The 19,520-nt window shown below is 41.0% G+C and overlaps 1 protein-coding gene across 1 annotated transcript in view; it reads right to left on the reverse strand.

Moving 5' to 3' along the window:
• htr2cl1 (5-hydroxytryptamine (serotonin) receptor 2C, G protein-coupled-like 1) overlaps positions 1 to 19,520 on the reverse strand; it is a 135,026-nt gene that overhangs the window by 34,906 nt on the left and 80,600 nt on the right. The window contains 1 exon segment of the mRNA XM_013276726.3: positions 7,439 to 7,614. The gene's annotated coding sequence lies outside the window, so the exon portion shown is untranslated.

The following is a 19,520-nucleotide window of genomic DNA, read 5'->3' on the forward strand; positions in this document are numbered from 1 at the left end:
AACAACCTGTCTAACCAGACCTGTTGGTATCATTTTTCAACTTGCTGGGTTAGTGTTGGGCCGATGGGCCGATCAGGGGGCAAGTAATGTACTAACCAAAATAAGGCTTTGTTGTCTGTAAAAAACATGTATTTACTACCAGGCCACATGCCAATCAGAAGTATCCTGTGCTCACTTAGTCGCTACAGTTGCCCGCCTAAAAGTTGAGAAATGGTTACCTCAGGTCCCGCCCATTTTACATTTTACATTGTCAGGGGTTATTTGCAAGTAGTGCAGTCGCTTGAGGTTGATTTTCTGTGGTGTGTGGTTGCCAGGTCGCTGCCAATTGATTTCACTGTGGACGCAGCTTTAGGCATTAAAATCTGCTGGGTTAGGTTTAAAAAATAAACGCAACAGTTGCCATGGCTTATAAAACACTTATTTCTGGTTGCCATGGTGACACTTGCTTTTTCTACAGAACATAGGTGCTTTTGGGACAAAACATATTTCCCATTGAATTGCATTACTTACAAATTTGTGCTCACTGACAAAAGCGTAGTTCTTTCATTTGTTTTGTGACTATTTCACAAACTCCTGAGACTGAGCTGGACTGAAGTCACCTCTTTGAAAGTGACACAAATAATTTCTTGTAATTTCGTATACCTCTATGGGAAACATGCACTTGCTCTTTCACAGGTGTTTGGATGCTGCAAAGAACTAGGTTTTGCTGTGCTTCATCCAAACACCAGTATCACTGAGGACCCTCTAAACATTTGGAGTGAGCTATAGAGCCCAAAGCGTTGGCACAGTGCTCACTACAGTCCAGCTGCACCAGTTAGTGCTCTTTTTGTTTAAATACCTTCCTCCCTCCAGTTTGTGCTCTATAAGGAAACTTTCTGCATGCAAGTGCAATAAGGACAGCTGCAAAAATCTACATACCTTTAAGTCTCTAAATTGACATTCCACCTCTTTAATAAGGGATTGCTGTTTTAGCCCTAAATGAGGGCTTAGTGCTGGGACATAAGGTTAGGTCTCAGTCACAAAGACCCAGAGACCCACCGGTTTGCAGTTCCCTGTTTGGTAAGTGGTTGCTGGCAGTCAATAGATGAAATCGATAGCAAAGAGGTATTTAGTCTTGCACCAAAAACCTCCTTGGCTTGTCTGCAAACTCTTGCCAACTGCTGAGCGGTAGTGAAACTGTGAAGAGTGAAACCAGAAACAGCCAGCAACCTTCAGCAATTATTTGTCAACTAGTTGGGGAAAACAATTTTTTGGTAGCAACTGGAGGTTGCCATGGTGTTGCTGACTGGTCTCTAGGTCTATGTGACTGAAGTCTGAGAAAATCTGCCCCAAAGCGTTGGCTTTGTTGCGGTTCCAAAGAGAAACTTTATCACAAATTTTAATGCTGGTGGGACAGTGAGGCATCGATGCCCAAGAACACCCTGTAACACCCATAATGGCAGTATTTGATGTCCTGGGGTTATAACACATTAGAAAGGAGCACTCTACTCTTTCCTCGCTCTCTCTCACACACACACACTTTTTTATAATGGGACTGGAAAAAAAAGAAAAAAGAAAGAAAAGCACCTAAAACATCAGAGTTCATGAGTCCATTTTCTTTGTGGTGCATTTGGGGTCATTTTGGAACATACTCTACTTTCACATGCCTTTGAGCAATTTAAATTATTTAACACGGCTATTTTCAGAGCTTGGGCACAGGTAGCTTTCACACCAGGTAACATATCCACTCTTTCAAGATGGCTAGGGCTCAGTATGCTGGTATGCGGGAACCACACAGCTCAGGCAACTTAGACTTTTGACGGTCAAACATGCTCTAACACAGTGCACATTATCTGTCATCTATCCCTGTCATGTAAATGAGTTTATCTCACTTATTAATTTTTGGTGAACGGAATGAGTTTCCAGTATAACAAAACTCTGACACATAATGTCTCACAAAACCACAAAGTGGAATCTTTGCATTCCTGCTACAGCAGATGTTAGTGTTGGCTCTCAGTCATCCGGGCCACGGTCGACTGGACCTCTTAGAACTGAAGAAGCCTCTTGGATGGGAAGTGAAACATCTTCAAGAAATTGAAAGAAGTCCAGTCGCTTTCTTGGAGATACTCCAAACTGTTATTTCAGTATTTTGTTTTGTTTAGAGACGTACTACATGTTATGTAGCTAACATATTATATGATATGCTAGCTATCAAATATCAAAGTGTGACTAAGTGTATAAACATTCCGTTAAATTGCATTTCCTTTGTTAGGCGGTTGGTGAAATGTAACAACATCATAATATGACATAATTCAGCTTTTGTGGATATGAATTAGAAGGTGCTGTTGTGATATTAAAATGATGCAAGGCTTTTATAGGGAGCATAAATTAGCCATTTTAGCCCATTGGTAGGTGGGTGCTAGGCAACATAATGACCAGTTTCTTTGCCCAACTCCTGATTAACTTCCATGGTTCTGTGATCATAGCTAAGCTAATGAAACAACCAAACTTAGGTTTGGGATTTTGAGTTTAGAAAATGAAAAACGGTTGTTGGAAGCATAAAAAAGAAAGATGTTATTGGTTTACTGGTGAGGACAGATTTGGTATATTTTATAGATTTGAAGAGCAAGACCAGGAAGACCACATTATAGAGGAATCTACTGCGATTTATTGATTATTTTTCAGGACAACATAAAGCCAGTGAAACTGTAGAGCTTGGTTTTTCTGTGTCGCCTTTTTCATTTTCCAAGCGCACGTTATTACAATGCTGTTTACCTTTATTTGTTTATTTGGTTTAGTCAAGAAAAGACAACACAAAGAACTTCGAGTCGAGGGAAGAATTATACATGTGATTACGGATTGTGTGTGAGTGCGTTTATCACCAGCGCGCTGCTTTGTGTGTAACGGACAGGCTGCTCCCTATCGCCTCCTCTCAGGGAGAGTATCAGCATAGTTCACAGGAAACTAAACAGCACTGCAGGCAAGCCATTTAACTGGCCTGACAAAGCAGCAATATGTCACAGAGAGAGGGAGTGAGAGAGGGAGAAGACGACGAAGAGAGGGGAGGAGGAAGAGGAGAGGAGGAGGGAAGTTGGACAAAGCAGTGATTGGGGAGATAAAGGAAAAGTGATTGAAAGGAGGGGAAAGAGATGAAGGAGATGAGAAAGCAAGGGAGGAGAGACGCGCACGAAACCATGAGTCACGCTGAATGAAGCCAATTTCTCGACTCCACACGACAGTAACTTGTTATTCTACCAGTGATTATCTTTTTATCTGGAAACTCGAGTGAAAGCACACAGTTCATTAGTTTCAAACCAAAGATGAGATGCGGGTCTCAGCTAACCAATCACATCACGTGTAGATTAGGCTTATAATTGGTGTTGTGACTGTAGGACGCATTCCGGCCCACATCCTGGAGAGAGTTACGCAGACACGGCTGGGGACTCGCAGAGTCGTGGCACGGACGCCGCCGCGGTCGCTGACGCCTTCCACCGTGGGGAAAATAAAACTGCCGCTGCACTTCTGTTTGTTTAAGCCATTTCTGCTCTGAGAGATAAAACAGCAGAGGGGGGAAAGCAAAATGGGATGGGGGGATTTTCTTCTTATTAGTGTGCCCTACAAAGCAAACACTAACTGCCTTTTTGTTTGGTTTGAGGCTTAACATTTAAGGGTTTATGTTTCCCTAACAATAAACAGTGTCAGCTATGTATTTACCAGCTATATGCTGGTGAATGCCAACTTCTGTGGCACTGCTGGGCCAGCAGCAGGTGGTTCGTCTTCCCTCTTTTCTCAGCTCACAGGTCTACTTTTATTTGCTTTGCAGGATAAAAGTAAGAGCAGAGAATAGTTCCTGCTGCCTTTAAAGTACATCGGATTATTTTGGTGCTGTTGTGAAGTAACTGTAACCAAAGTTATTGTTCCTCCTACTTCCTGGCCACCTTAATCCTTTGAGGGTTAAGTTGCCATCACCGATGAGAAGTACCCTAACCTTCTTTTTTATAACTGGAAGATTCAAAATGGTCTCAAAATATGCTGACACACACAGTCTTATGTATGGTGGACTTTTACTGTAATGGGTGCTTGAATGTGGAAAGAAAACCTCAGGAACAAGCGTCGTTTCTCCAGACTAATAAATGTAATAAATGAGAGACAGCGCTGAGATAAAATAACTGTTTGCGGAGCTTTTTGGAGAAACTCCAGGATAAAACTGTGTTAATGTTAAAAAATGATCTCACTTTAGCGTTGTGTGAGCTGTAGCCTTGGCAGCATAAAACTGTAATCCAGAAAAATGGAGTCTAAGATTGGAGGGATGTTTGAATGCACTTTGCAGTAGACTCTAATTAGATTTTTTTACATTTTCTTTTTTCTTTTTAAATTACGGATTTACTTTGCTGAAATTAGAAGTTAAAAAACAGATGAAAAATAGCAGATGGCAGATTAAGTGACCCCCCCCACATCTGCTGTCTGGATGTTTGTGAGGAACCTTGGAGACATTTTTAAGTAGAGCTTTTCCTTTAACCTGCACGTTATACATATAACTGAGACTGCCTGTTTTAATCAGCGCAGTGGCTGGACTATCTGAAATTATTATAACCTGTAAGTACTTATTACTGTTTTGAAAATTCCCTGAAAAGCTTTTGGATGATCCAAAATGTGACAGGAAGAACACTGAAAACTGCCACCTTGTTAAATCCAGAATTGAAATTGAAAATTGTTTTCTTCACATTCAATGTCCTGCATGATCAGCTTACTGAGTTTCTAAAAGCTGGATGGGAGGCAAAGCCTTCAGCTTTCAGGCCCCTCTACTGTTGAATCAGCTCCCAGTCTGGATTTGTGAGACAGACCTGTCTTTTAAGATTAGGTTTAAACTTTTGTTTAAGCTTATAATTCAGGCTTTAGTTATGCTGCTATAATCTCAGGATGCTGAGAGCTTCCCACGATTAACTGAGCATTTCTTTCTCAGCTCTTTTCTCTTGCCATGGATTTATAAATTTCAAGTTTATTCATTTATATAGCACTTTTAAAAACAACAGTTGTTGACCAAAGTACTGTACAATAACGCAGTCAAAGCAGAAGACATACCAAATTAAATAGAATATAGATTAAGAAAAAATTAGAATCATGGAAAGACCAGTAGAAACAGACTCATCAGAGAGTAAAAGTGTGTCTTTAGATGGGTTTTGAAAGTCTCCAGTGTTGGAGAGGTCCTGATATGCAAGGGCAAAGAGTTCCATAATTTAGGAGCAGTCACGGCAAATGCCCGGTCTCCTCTGTGTTTTAACCTCGACCTTGGGACAACCAAAAGCATTTGGTCGGCAGGCCTCAAGGATCTTGGGGGAGAATACTGGGTTAGGAGATGAGCAAGATATATAGGGGCTTGGCCATGGAACGTCTTAAAAACAAGTGTTAAAATTTTAAAATCACTTCGAAAGCTGACTGGTAGCCAATGTAATGATGCAAGTATGGGAGATATGTGATCCCGCTTGCGTGTCCCAGTTAGGAGCCGTGCTGCAGTGTTTTGGACTATCTGCAGTCAGCCAATTAATGTAGCCGTAATACCAGAATAGAGGCTATTACAGAAGTCGAGACGAGATGAGATGAAGGCATGGATCGCTTTTTCAAAAATCTCTGAAGCCACTACTGTATGACTTGATGCGTCAAGCTAAAGCAGAGATGAGTCACCTCAGTTCTTCAGACTGAAGAAGTCGCTTGGATAAGTGACGAAACATTTCTCCCACTAAAACATTACATCCAGATAAACAACATCAACTTTTTGGGACTGCTGTTTGGCATTCGATTTCATCCCTACTGTTCCATAGCTTGTGTTTCACCCTTAGTCTTTGTAGTGGAATTACATTGTTGCCCCTCCCTGAGCCTTCCTATCAATAAAAGGGAGTTCTTCCTTCCCACCATTGCCAAGTGTGGCTCATAGGAAACTGATTGTGTGATTGTTGTGGTTCAATGTGTCGTGATCTGCAGGGAATGCAGATCATGTTTTGTAAACCTGAGCCAAAAGCAAAAGGTTGATGATAAAGTACAAAATAAAGATAAGAAAAGAATACAAGGGGAAAGCCAGTTGCTAAACTGAAACCTAAACTGGAAAAAAAATTGGGGAAAATGAACACCTGAGGACACGAGGGAAAGGTGACTGAGACACAAATGGAGACGCAGGGGAAAACCTCACAGCAGAACTGCATTAAACCAAGGAAGCAAAACAAACCACAATGCACATGAGATGAGAGATCACCCAAATAAAACAGGAAGCATGACCGCTGAGCTAAACAAACACAAATGCACGATGGACCACATACAGGGGACGCTAGGAAGAACATACAGAGACAAGACTAAGATGAACACGGGAGGGGACTAACTAAGAGCTAGAAACATGAATAACTAAACAATTAAACACTGAAAATACTAAACTACAAGAGATGTAACAGGAGTTCTCAAATAATACATGAAAAGTAAACTTAACAACCCAAAGATATTTAAACAGAACCTGAAAAATCAAACACCACAAAGCTCGTTGCCTGAAGTTGTAGAGTCTTGTCTTCTGCTGTAAAGTGCAAGTGAAACAACTGATGGTGTGTCCTGACACTGCATAAATAAAAGTGAACAGTTAAAGAATTGCTTTTGCACGAGTGTCCCAGGACAACAGGAAGCAGCACTCATCTGCCATGTTGTTTTTAGAACCAGAGGAAACCTGTGAATGGGTCCACAGCCTTCCACAGGTGGTTCTGTGAATGCAGACTCTACACAGGGATTTACTGAAGCTTGAACCCAGGAACATCTTGCTTTAAACGGTACTAATCACTGAGCCACCGTGCGTGAATTTACAGTGCAAACAACTATGCCTTAGTTGCTACTGAGAAAACCTTCCAATGCTTTAGCACAGTTGAGCTTCATCTGGCAGACGTTACTGTTTTTAGAGTGGATCATAAACCATCACAGTTTGAGACCTGCACAACCATTAGATCAGATTCTGTGGTTTTTAATGGCTTTTTGTGTTTCGCCTACATTCCTGCTCCAAACAAATTGCCGTTCCGCCTTCATTAAACATTTTATGTGCACTTCAAGTGCAGACGGGTTTTTTTTGTTTCCCAGAAAGAGCACGGACATAGTGAGAATTTAAAACAGAAGAAGTTAAATGAGTTGACTCTTGTGCTGTAGGAACACATCTTCTTCATCCACGAATTTAAAGTCAAATCAACAAAACTGGGAGAGTTTTCGCCACAAAAGCAAGAAAGCGCCGCGCTGCAACTACAACTTTAAGGGGGTTTTATTGAGAAATATTGAGCAGTCTGAGCCGTGCAGGTGGAGGTGTGTGTGTTTTTTCAGTGTGGTAAGAGAACAGAAGAAGAAAAAAGAAGAAAGAAATGAAGCTGCAGAAACAATAGGGAGAAAAGAGAGAATGTAAAGACAGAGAGCAAGAGCAGCATCGGTAAATCCGGTCACTTACTTCTACCTCACCTCCCAATCAATGTGCTTGACCTTTTCTGTTCTCTCGGTTATCAGCAGTGGCGAGTCTCTCCGTCGTCGCCTCTCTCTTTGGCTCTCCCTCCTGCTGTACCAAAACCTCTGTCATCTGTCACTCCACACCTCCGGAGCGAGGGATCAGCAGCATCATCCATCTGCCTGCAGTGAAAGAGGGAGGAAAAGGGCAAAAAAAAAAGGAAGAGAAAAACGAGGTATTGACTTTTTGATGCTCATTTGTGAAACATTTCAGTTCAAAACAGAGGTAAAAGTGAGTGAAAACACAAAAGCACACTAACTCCTACACACACCCACACTCCAGCAGCAACACCACAACTGAATGTACCATTAATCTTCGGTTCTTTCATCCAGCACAAGCACAGTGGCACTGAATAAAGATTTCTATTATTTTTTTAAAGTAATTTTAGGAGCTAGAAACACTCGAAAAGCAGGAAAAAGGCACTTAGCTAAATATGTGGTGTAGTATGTTATGTGGAATAAATTACAAACATGGTCCAGAGCATTCATTTTAACTGTGTGAAATAAGGCAAATCCTATTTAGGGCTCTGTGTTTGCCTGTGTTACTAATGTTACCGTTCGGTATGTGAGGATATTAAACAAACTCATTTTATGTCGCCTCATACGACTCACATTGATCTCTGACTGGTGGGCTGGACCAGGGGAACTCCCCTTTCTGTCAGTAAAAGAAGTTTGTCTACACATTTAATCCCTGAGATATCTTAGTATAAGAAAAATAAGCGCAGGTTCAACAGTATATTTTAGTTTTTTCACATATTAAAGAAATACTGCTGTAGTAAATGAAGAAACTGCTGATTGCTCATTGGCCAAATGGTCCTGTAATTATAAAACTGAAAATCTCTGTTCTGTTATTTGTTTTTGTTGACCCACTGTAAAAAAATAACAGAAACTTTGATAGTCAGAGGTAAAACTAAAGCTTCTGCTATCTGCAAATCTTCTTAAAATATATTTAAAAGTTTGGATTCTCTGTCGGGACAGTTATGGCCCTCAGGCCTTATGTTTAACACCAAAAATGCAATCGATACAGTTCAGTTGTATTTACATGGTGCCAAATCAAAACAGTGTTTATTGGAAATTATATTCCTTCAGTGGTATTTTCTGATTCATGTCATTCGTCACATATCTTCAAAAAATATGTTTGTTGTTATGAATATTTTCAGGAAAAAAAATGTTTAATGTGAAACACGAACAACAAGCTGAAGTTGAAAAAGTATGTGTTCAAGAACTTTTTATCATAGATTTCTTTTCTTTTATTGATTCCTTTTCTTACTACCTTTTCTAGATGGCAAAAAAATTAATATTTATGAGTCTTTAGAGTTGGAAGAAGTTTTCTTCTTAGGGTTTCTGAGCTCAACCTTGGAGATAAGTCGAGGCTCTCAGTCAGTCAGGAGGGGTCCTCTGCACAATCAGGCACGACTGGGACACCGAGTCGGTGCCTCCTAGGTTAGGTATTTCCAGCATTTTGTACTGGGAGGAGGCCCCAAGGTAGACCCAGGGCACACTGGAGAGGTTAGATGTCTCGACAGGCTCGGGAATGCCCTGGTTCTTCCCCCGGAAGAGCTGGAGGAGGAGGGTGGTAGGTCCGGGTGTCTCTGCTTAAGCTGCTGCCCCCATGATCCGAACCCAGATAAGTAACACAAATTGAATGGATGGATCAATAAAGCTTCAATTTTTAACCAACCACCCACAATATAAAGCACACTGAGGAGACTGTGGTCGTGATTCGGCGCCATATAAATAAACTGAATTAAACTGAATTAAATTGAACACATTAAGAAGACAATGACTCACTTTGAGCAAAGTTTTTTCAAAGCTGGACAGGAAAAAGTGGCAAAAATCCAACGTCTCAAATTAAGGTAGGAAAAATTCAGATATGATACTTTGTTCTTTTTTGATGAAATTTTTGGTTGATCATTGATGACTCTGACTGATTCTTAAAACTGCCACCTAAGCCTCACTGAAACACACTGAAATAAGTGATGACTTCAAGGTGTTCAAATCACATTACTACCAATCAGCAGCCAGACCTGTGTAGGCGGTTCCCACGTGTGTAACAGTGACACTATTTGATGCAGCTCTGGCATAAAAATCAAACGTCGTGCTCCATGTGGCATGCGCTGGATGGATATGGATTGTGTTTAAATGTCACACGGGTCATTTCCATCAGCGGGGTCACTAAGCCATGAGGCCACATAATGGACTGGACAGATGGAGCAACGTTACAACAACAAGACAGACTGGCTGGAGTCAGTCTGCCAGGTGGGTAAATAACAGAAAGAGACTCTGAAAGAGTTAGAAGCCAAAGAAACCCACTGTTAAAAGCTAACATTGAAAAGCTAGCCTGAAAGAAGGTGACTGTGTGTGGTGTTGCAGTTTAAGGAATATAAAGCCAATACATTATCTTGAAACAGGAGGTTCTGCACTGCTCGATTTCTCTTGACGAAGCACCTGGATTAGTACGTTTTCTGTCAGTAAAGAAGAGCGGCGAGGATAAGCTAAATATCGTATTTGGCAGACAAATTAATGGCACATTCAACACTCCAAACAGAAATCCTGACACTCTGCAATAATTAAACATTTAAAGAGGATCCAAAAGGCAGTTATCTCACAGCGAGCCAAGCTTATATAAAAGCCTATCCGTCACAGCTCAAAGTGTTACAGAAGGGAGGGACAAGAATGGGGAAAAAGTCATAATTAAGTCTGTAATATAATCCTGAAACACCTAAATCCCACAGAAAATTATTTTTCTTAAAGGTCTCTTTCCTTTGACTCTATTATACCATATGTACATATACTTATAGCCTTGGGAGTCTTATTTTAAAGCAAATACATTCAAATGTATGCGGGAACAGGAAACCAACACGCTCGAGGCATGAGAACCGAAGTGGCACGAGTGACATTTGGGATGAATTCACAGAGCGCCTGCTAACCACAGCAACAGCTGGTAAAAGTGACACACAGACATCAACAGATGCCATTTTGGCAGAGCTGAACAAAATAGATTGGAAATGTGAAGGATCCAAAGCCAGCTTTATGATGGAGCTCCTCTGATGTTTGGGAAAAGGGAAGCATAGCGACCTCCAAGCAAGGAAAGTACTGACAAAACTGCTCAGCCTCTCTATAATGCCTGATTTATGCTTCTATGCCGTAACTTTCAACGCCTTTCAGTCGTTGACTTGAGGCATAGCTCTGCTTCTCGGGAGGTGCACCTCAGGTTACTTGGAAGGTCATGGCGTAGGGTTCAAAGGGGTTTCCAGTTACATCGTAAGTCATGACGTAGATTTCCTGCTGAAGCATAATTCACCCATAAGACTGCTTCACCACAACAGACCAGTACAGCGTCTGCGTCACAGCTTGCATGGAGAAACTAATTTTCCACTCTGAGAAAAACCTGTTGGTTCAGTTTAGGTCTCATAGAGAGAATGCACAAGCGAGTGGAAGGATGGTGCACTTAGGAGACTCTCCTATAGGTGTCTGTTTGACTTTAATGCCTTGCTTTCATTCAGTAATTACTATGGACAGCATAGTAAAAGTGCAGGATTGTATCTTCACCACCAGTCTTGAGCTGCTCGTAGATTTACCTGGTAGAAATTCAAAGAAGCTTGTGTAACGGTGTTAGGGTAATACCGGGGGTAGTTCGAGAGATAGATTGATAAAACTCAGAAACGACATGAAATTCTCAGGTGGAGTTAGCAACGAAGTGCAATGATGTTGTGAAACCTGGCACGCCCTCCTGAATGTATTCACATTACGGTGGTAAAAGTGCAATGATTCATATTTCATGTAACTGTAATTTCAGATATTCCCACAGTATGTTGTGCAGCAGCTGAGTTTAATGAAAAAGACTGGAGAGAGGTCAGAAGGGAACGAGCAGTAAAGGGGAAGTGCTGAACCCACTTTGGCTCTTCAAATCAGATCAAATCAGTAGGTACTATGCTGTACCTACTAGCAGGCAATTAATTACCCAATTCTAATCAGTGATAAACAGACCATAACCCAGATTACGTGGAAGGCCTCCAACATTTGTGTGCATGCAAAACCTCTGAATGACTTTCAGCATAGTTAGGTGCAGTTCAGACAGTTTAACGGTGTTTTCAGTGCAAACCTTCTTAGAAGCTAATGTTCGAGTTGCTATGTTGGCGGTCTTCTTTGTGCAGATTTTTGCTGCTTTTTCAACATGAAGCAACAGGCAGTGTTATTTATATAGTGCTAAATCACAACAGGAAATGCCTCAAGGTGTATTATATTATAAGGTAAAGACCCTACAATAACAATCATAATATAATCTGCTCCGGAGTAACATATCTCTTACTTTAAGCTTTTCAGAAATTATTTTTTGAGCTAACCTTCATCCCCTCTTACTGGCGTTCTCTTGGCAGCATTCCTTTTCTTGTGCAGTTGTATAAGTAATATACTACTATTTTTAGCTCAAAGCTAAGCATGCTGGAAAACATTTGGTTGGTTTATATGCAGAGCTGATGATTACTGCTTCTGATTCTGGAGTAAGATCTGTATTATGTCTGTAGTGGATTGAAAGAGTGCTGTAAATCTCTTTCTTTATCCATGAACTCAAGCTGAATGCATGATGTGTAGTGTAAGGGTACACCCCCGCATAACGTTTTATTTCATTATAATACTGTATGCTGCGAGAATGTTCTGACTGTTCAAATATGTTACTTGCTTTAGTTGTTTATAATGTGTGCCCAAATCTCTGTGGCAGGAATGAAGCGTGACGCGACCACAGGTCTGCATTCTCCAGCATACTTTGCTGTTCTAACACGCTTCCATGGCCAGCAACACATACCCACAACTACAACATGACAGTCTTAACCCGGCGGGGCGTGATTGCAGATGCCCTGGAAGTGCGTTCGCCTACCCTGCAGTGGCACCGTCGACCACGCCCCGCCACAATCTCCAATGATACAAAATACTGGAAGAGTAATTATTCCGTTTTTACAAAACAAGAGCGACTATCTCCTAAAATGAGCAGCTCTGATGTACTGTGCACCGAGCAAACAGGTGTACAAAACAAGTAATGATTAGTGCTGTCAGCGTTAATCTTGTTAAAACGATGTTAACGCCATAACCACATTAACGTGGCAAACCTCCGTTAGCAAGTTAACACGGCTCGCCCCCTGCGAGGGCTGCACAGCGTCAACGCGTCAGCGCGGTTAGCTCGTTAAAGCGTTAGCATTAATGCGGTTATGGTGTTAACTTCATTACAACGAGATTAACGCTGACAGCACTAGTAACGATGTCTTTATATTTGCAGGTAAGCAAATACAAAATAGTAAATAGGTTGACCTTGATCCACAGGGCTGAAGAGAAAGTAGGAAAGTTGGCCAATAATCTTCATTATGTGTGTTTAGTCTGTAGCAGTGTAGCTTAGCCGTGAAGCTAATTATTAGCAGCTAAAGCTAATTCACTAGTCCATTTCGAGGCCTTGTGGCACTGTGGTGATTTTATACACAAACCTATCTGTAATCACAGTGAATTAAAATTTGGACTCACAGTATCTTTGGTTGATGTTGATTTCATTTATGCTACTGTAAGAAGTATGTGTTGTTTAGCATTAGACATCTAACCTCTCTAGCATTTGAAACCTAGCATGCCTAGCTAGTCTCAAGACAAAAGTGTACAAAATGAGGTACTATGTCTCTATATTTACAGATCATATTGTAAAAGCGGACTCATAAAGCCACGCTGGTTAGAAATTTACTTTAATCTAAGTGTGCAACAGTCGGTCAAAACTGCCCCACCCGGTGTGTCAATGGATCGACATACTGCGCATAATGGTGAGAAGGTGAAGACAGTATCTTGTATAACTGTGACCCCAGGGGTCATCATTATATATAAAATGTTGATCTCTCGGGCAGTTTTGACCTACGCACGATGCATTCAGATTGTGAAGCGGTGGGAGTCGCATAACTGAAAGCTGTCAGTTATGCGACAGAACAGTTCACATCCCATCGGGATCTTCGTTTGACCCCTGGGGATTATAATCTATGGGTATTCCCACTGCTGAACTATCTTCTCCAAAATAAAGCGTAACATTATGCATTGCTGCATAAGCCTGTTAGTCGGCACAGGATTACTACTGACAACAACAGCTGTTCAATGAGTTAATAACAGAGGCCGAAGGCTGAAAGAGTCAAAAACAGAAAAATGTATTCTCTGCTGCTAATGACTGAAAGGCCATTAACAAAGAGTTGCACTGCTAATGTAAAACCACATAATCCTTCCATCTGTGTGTCTGTGTCAGAGATAGAAGGGATAGGGGGAGAGGGGATTTCTGAATGGGTGTGGGCATGCTGATGCGTCAAAGACATTGCGGTGCAGTGTGTAAAACCAGGCAGACAGATAACACACTGCAGCGCAGCTCACCCCGACAAACAACAGAGAGCAGAACAGAGCGCTCCTTAAATCGGTCGAGACTCTCCGATTATACGCGGCAAACAGACTCAGCTGTGTGAAAAAAGCCAGAGAGGAAAAGAAAGCCCAGCATTTGGACACTACAGAGAAAAGAGAAAGCTACAGAGTGCAAAAATCCAGATTCAAAGGGTAGGGAAGATAGATGATAGAAAGAAAAAAACGATGGGACGGTACCAGCGGCTCACTATGACAAAGTTTTAACTACCAACCTATTTTAAAAGAGAAGGAGATAAAGGAGAGGAAGGAGGAAATAAGTGAGGAATGAAACAGAGAGGAAAGAGGAGCTTCCTCACACTTTGGTTCTTTTAATACACTCATGAAATGCACCTGAAACAGTTTTATGGCATAATCTTTATTAGCAAATGGAGTTTTCATTACACTTGCCATAAAACTCGTAAATTCCTCTGCCCTGCGTGCTTCTTTTTCTCCTTTTTTCGGTCCAACCTTTCGACCCGGCAGCTAAGGTGAGTCGAGAGTGTTTTCCCTTGCAGTGTTTCCAAGGTTGAGACCGACCTTCGACCCTTTTAGCTTTTTAGATGAAGGCTCCTCGAGGTGCTCAGTAAAAATGGATGTCTGAACAGCAGCACTCGCCTGCTGAAGAAGAGCCTGTAATGTGATCAAACTCTTGAGGACAGCTAGCACATTTATACCTTACTTCTTTGCTTTCGGGGCAGCTGATGTGTTCATAACAAACTGAAAATGTCCATATTACCAAATGAGCCAGTTTTTACCCTACACTGTGGGCGGATTTCCATCTGCCGTCCCCGTTCAGTTATGAGAACAGCAAGCGGGAGCCTTTGTGTTATTTTTTATTACATATAAAACACAAATCCTAGAGGAGATCAGTGAAGAGAAGAAGTTAGCCTAAACATGGATTTGACTGTTAACTCCCAGTTAAAATACAACCAATGCACACGGTCAATACCCCGTACAGCGTCAACAAGCTCTTCCAAGTTTGTGTGCTTTATCCTTCTGACCAGATGGAGCTGTCTGCACCATCTCGTCAACGTCCTTCTGCTTATCACCACACCACAAACTCTATCTGCTACACTAAAACCGATTCTGAAGTATGACTTCACTAACTTACCTACATAAGGCATTTTAGAGAGGGCTTTAATTTAAGGGCTTAATAAATAATATATTTCTTTTCTTAATGTGCATCTAATACAAATAAAAGTGCAACTTGAGGCTCAATATCTGGTCCCAGAACACTTTGGCATCCAGACTGGAGGAGCCGGGATCCAAAACCACTGATTAATGGACAGCCCACAAAAGCTCCCAGGCCTCAGCTGCCCCCTGAAATAGCTCTAAAAGTTATACGCTCATTGTAGAATTTATTTTGTGCTTTCAGGGGGAACAAAAAGACAAATGTGGCACAGATGAAAGAAAATGAGGATGTGAATGAAGAAAAGGTGGGAAAAAACTGGAAAAGGGAATCCGGGGTGGGGAAAACAAGAGCTGATAAGCTGGTTAAAGAAAATATCACCATAATATTTACTTCCCCATATTGGGCAGTGTCAGCACGAACTTGTGCACTGTATTTTATGAGCGCATACTTCAACTGAAGGAGGAGAGAGTGAGGGAAAGTACAGAATACAGAGCGAACAAATCAACGCCCCACTGAAAGAGATGAATTCAGATTAAAACAGAAGGAGGCAGAAGACTGATTACAACTGAACTTTAGAAATGTCAAGAAAGAAAATGCCATATTCGTATCCACAAAAAGGTCAATAAATCAATGAAAAGACTTTCTAAATACTAGACACTTTCAATAATCTCTTCTTATAAGGATTTAAGATCATGTGATGTATTACCTGCAAAAGAGATTCTCTTTAAAACGCGGTAATCTAAGCGGTAACTGCAACAACATATATATGTAAGAAGCCAGGAGAGAAAATGCTGTAGCAGGACTTTCAGGCATCCACTTGCTTTGATCCATAGTTTAGTTGCACTTTAATTTTGATTGAATGTGTGATTTACACATATATGTCTTCTTATTGGCAAAAACCAGCTCTGCCTGAAGTGAATATAAATGCTGCTTTTACCATTTGGAGGAAATTGGACCTCATGTTGCCTCACTGCTTTTCTAAAGTGAGACGTTATGACTAATAGTGGGAATCCAGGTTAAAGACAGTTTCAAGCCTGCGTTGGTGGCAGATTTATATTCCCAAAGCATCTGATTAATAATAGAAATACTATATGTCATGTGAACACGAGCCAAATGCTTTTTGATAGTAAAAAAAGAAAAAGACGTTCATGTTTTTCCTCGCTGCCCACTTCTTGCAGTTGTGCGACAGATAATTTGCCTCCCCAGGAAAACCTGCTAACGCGGGTTAATGATCAAAATGATGGGAGTGTCCTCCTGTAAAAAAGGAGGCGGTGAACGACGCTGGCAGCAAAGTATCTGTTTCTTTAAAGAGACTTTTTTAGTGTCTGTCTTCATCTCTCTCATCATGAGGAACTGCGTTCTGAAGACAGTCACTCACCACTTTGTTAGGTACACATTCAACTGCTTGTTAACACAAACATCACATGACAGCATTTAGGTGTGTAGTTGTGTTCAAGAAGACCTGCTGAAGTTCAAACTGAGCATCAGAATGAGTAAGAAATCTGATTTGAGTGACACTGAATGTGGCATGGTTGTTGGTACCAGTGGACTGGTTTGAATATTTCACACACTGCTGGGATTTTCCCAACACGACCAACACAAACCTCGAAGCAGATTGGCCACAGCAGGAGAAGACCACACTAGAGTGGTACCTGAAACTGAGGCTATAATTAACCCAAACTGCACAACAGAGAAAATCATTTCTTGGTTGGATGATTTACTACATTCAGTTTAAAGGGTCAGAATTTGACGTAAATAACATGAAACGTGGAGCCATCCTGTCTCGTATCAGTGGTTCAGGTTGTTGTTTGTGTAGGGGATATTTTATTAGCACACCTCTCAGCATCAACTAATCGCCATGTGAACCCCACGGCCTACCGGAGCATTGTTGTTGACCATCTCCATCCCTTTATGACCACAGTGTGACATCTTCCGATGACTGCTTCCATAAGGATAACACACCATGTTTCAAAGCTCAAATTATCTCAAACTGGTTTCCTGAACATTACAGTAAGTTCACTGTACTCAAACAGCCTCCACAGTCGAGCAACGTTGGGATGTAATTGAACAGGAGATTATCATCATGGTTGTATAGCCGACAAATCTACAGCAACTGTGTGATGCTGACATGTCAGTGTGGAGCAAAATCGCTGAGGAATGTTTCCAGCAACCTAATGAATCTGTGTCTCAAATAATTAAAGCAGCTCTGAAGTCAAAATGGGGTCCAACCTAATACTAGTAAGGTGTAACTAATACAGTGGTTGGTGTGCTGCAAATTAGAAAACAAGCATAAAACTTATCATGAACTATTGGAAATAGTTTGAGATCATTTACGTACATAAAAGAACAAATATATTCCCATTAACATGCACTCGCTGGTTTGTGGACTGCTCCATTTAAAATAATATTACTGGATAATGATCAGAGGTCCATCAATGCCAGTTTATGATTATTTTATATGCTGTTGGGTAGCTATGAAGATGTACTGGAGATTTATCTGTGGTTGTACATCGTATGTTATTTGCCATATTTTTTGGATGGATAAAGACCATTTCATATAAAGCTAGCAAATAAATGTACTGCAGTCAAAATTGGCTTTTTATACTTGAAGGAAGTACTAAGTAGCAGAAACTGTAAAACAGGAATAGTAACACAAGACTGTAGTTAAGACAACTAAGTAAATGTAATTTGTCATCTTGTCAAATGTGTTGTATGTTAGAAAAGTGAAGTGATTGCACAGGTGCTAAGAACTGCAGTTCATCTAAAGGCCTCTAGAGGGTGGCATCAAATTCTGCTTCCACTCTCAAGTTAGCAAGTCCAATATTACAGCATTACAAAGCATATTTGCAGCCGGGTACAGAAATGGTTTTGCTCTCCATGGAGAAGTTCCCCTTCAACTGTATAGATTAGTTTTTTTATAACCCATCCATCTGGATACTGACCTCGAGGTCATGGCCAGTCTGACTGACAGGTGGTCCGACAGAGGGAGCTGAGTGGTGTCTGCTTGGCGTCACTTCTGCTATAAATGGAGCGAGTGAACTGGACCTCAGCACCCAGTGAACCGCTGGAGCGCCAAGACCGAAATGATAACTGACATATATTTATCTGACAAAAAAATAGGGGCTACATATCTGGCAAAGATAAATTCTAGTATTTCTTTATTCTGTTGCTTATTAATAATTAGCAGATACTGTTCCTGTGTCTGTGTGTTGCACAGATAAATTTTATGAATGGAGATTTGCCGGTTTTGCTTGTTAGCGTTACCTGATCATTTTGCACCCAAAGCTATTATTCAAATACAGCGACTGAAGGATGCCAGAAACAAAAACGGTAGTTTAAAACAAGTTTAAAACCAGTCACGGACGCCACAGAGCCTGTGCTGTGTGCACTCTCACCTTCACTGTAGCTGCCTGTGACTTTCTCTTTTCTTTTAGAATAAAGTTTCTTCTCACAACAAAACAGCTGATGTAGCCCTTTAGTATAACTCTGATTAAAAGTTATGACATTCCAGCAAAACAAAAGCCGGGCGGTTGTTTGAGCGCGTGCACGAAACTGCTTCAGCTCTAAGTCGACTCTTTAGTAAGTTTTTTGTTTGTCTTAGACTGTGTGTGTGTGTGTGTGTGTGTGTGTGATGCTGTCAAAAATTCCATTAAAGCACAGTTGATGTGTCAACAGGAACGCCATAAAGCACGACAACAATTGGTGCTCTGGGTGAGCCTTGAAATAGAGGCAATCAAAAAAGAAATTTTACCCACTCAAATAGGTTTTAGAAATGGGCTTCCTCCTTGATTTATGTCCTGCTCAGCCAATGTTCCTCTTAACTACAGAGTCTTCAAGTAAAAAGAGACCTCGAGGTTGTCCTTAAGAGCATATTGGTCTTTCTGCTGACCCGAACGTTGGCTGGCTTGCTATATTTTTCTGGTAACTGGCTGCTTGAGGCATCAGATCTTCTCTAAGTTAAAGTCTGTGGCTGGCTTTCAGCGTATTCATATTACACGCAGAAATTTTCTCAAACTTATTGGACTTGTGTAATTGAAGTCTAGAATCCGTCAAAAGATTATAGAATTAAACATTTATATATATATATCGGTAAAGACTCAACTAACATGCATTCCTGCCTGTTGGTGCATAGCTGTTGTAAAATGACCTTGTTGTTCAGTGACTGATACTTTATTTGATAACTTAAATGAATAGTTTTACATTTTTTGTGCGATGTGAAAAGCTGGCAACTCTGCAGTAACATTCAGTGTTACAGCATCTTTCATTTTATGGCCAAAACTTCCCCCCCTACCTCCCCTTCTGCCTAAGCCTCGTTCTGCTGGAGGTTTCTTCCTGTTAAATGGGAGTTTTTCCTTCCCCCTGTTCCCAAATCATTACTCATTGGGGTCGTCTGATTTTTGGAGTTTTCCCTGTAATATTGTAGGGTCTTTACCTTACAATATATAAATCTATATAAATCAAATTTAATTCAGTTAAATGGTGCTGATCA

Source organism: Oreochromis niloticus, linkage group LG3, assembly GCF_001858045.2.
Source record: "Oreochromis niloticus isolate F11D_XX linkage group LG3, O_niloticus_UMD_NMBU, whole genome shotgun sequence".
NCBI classification, from domain to species: domain Eukaryota; kingdom Metazoa; phylum Chordata; class Actinopteri; order Cichliformes; family Cichlidae; genus Oreochromis; species Oreochromis niloticus.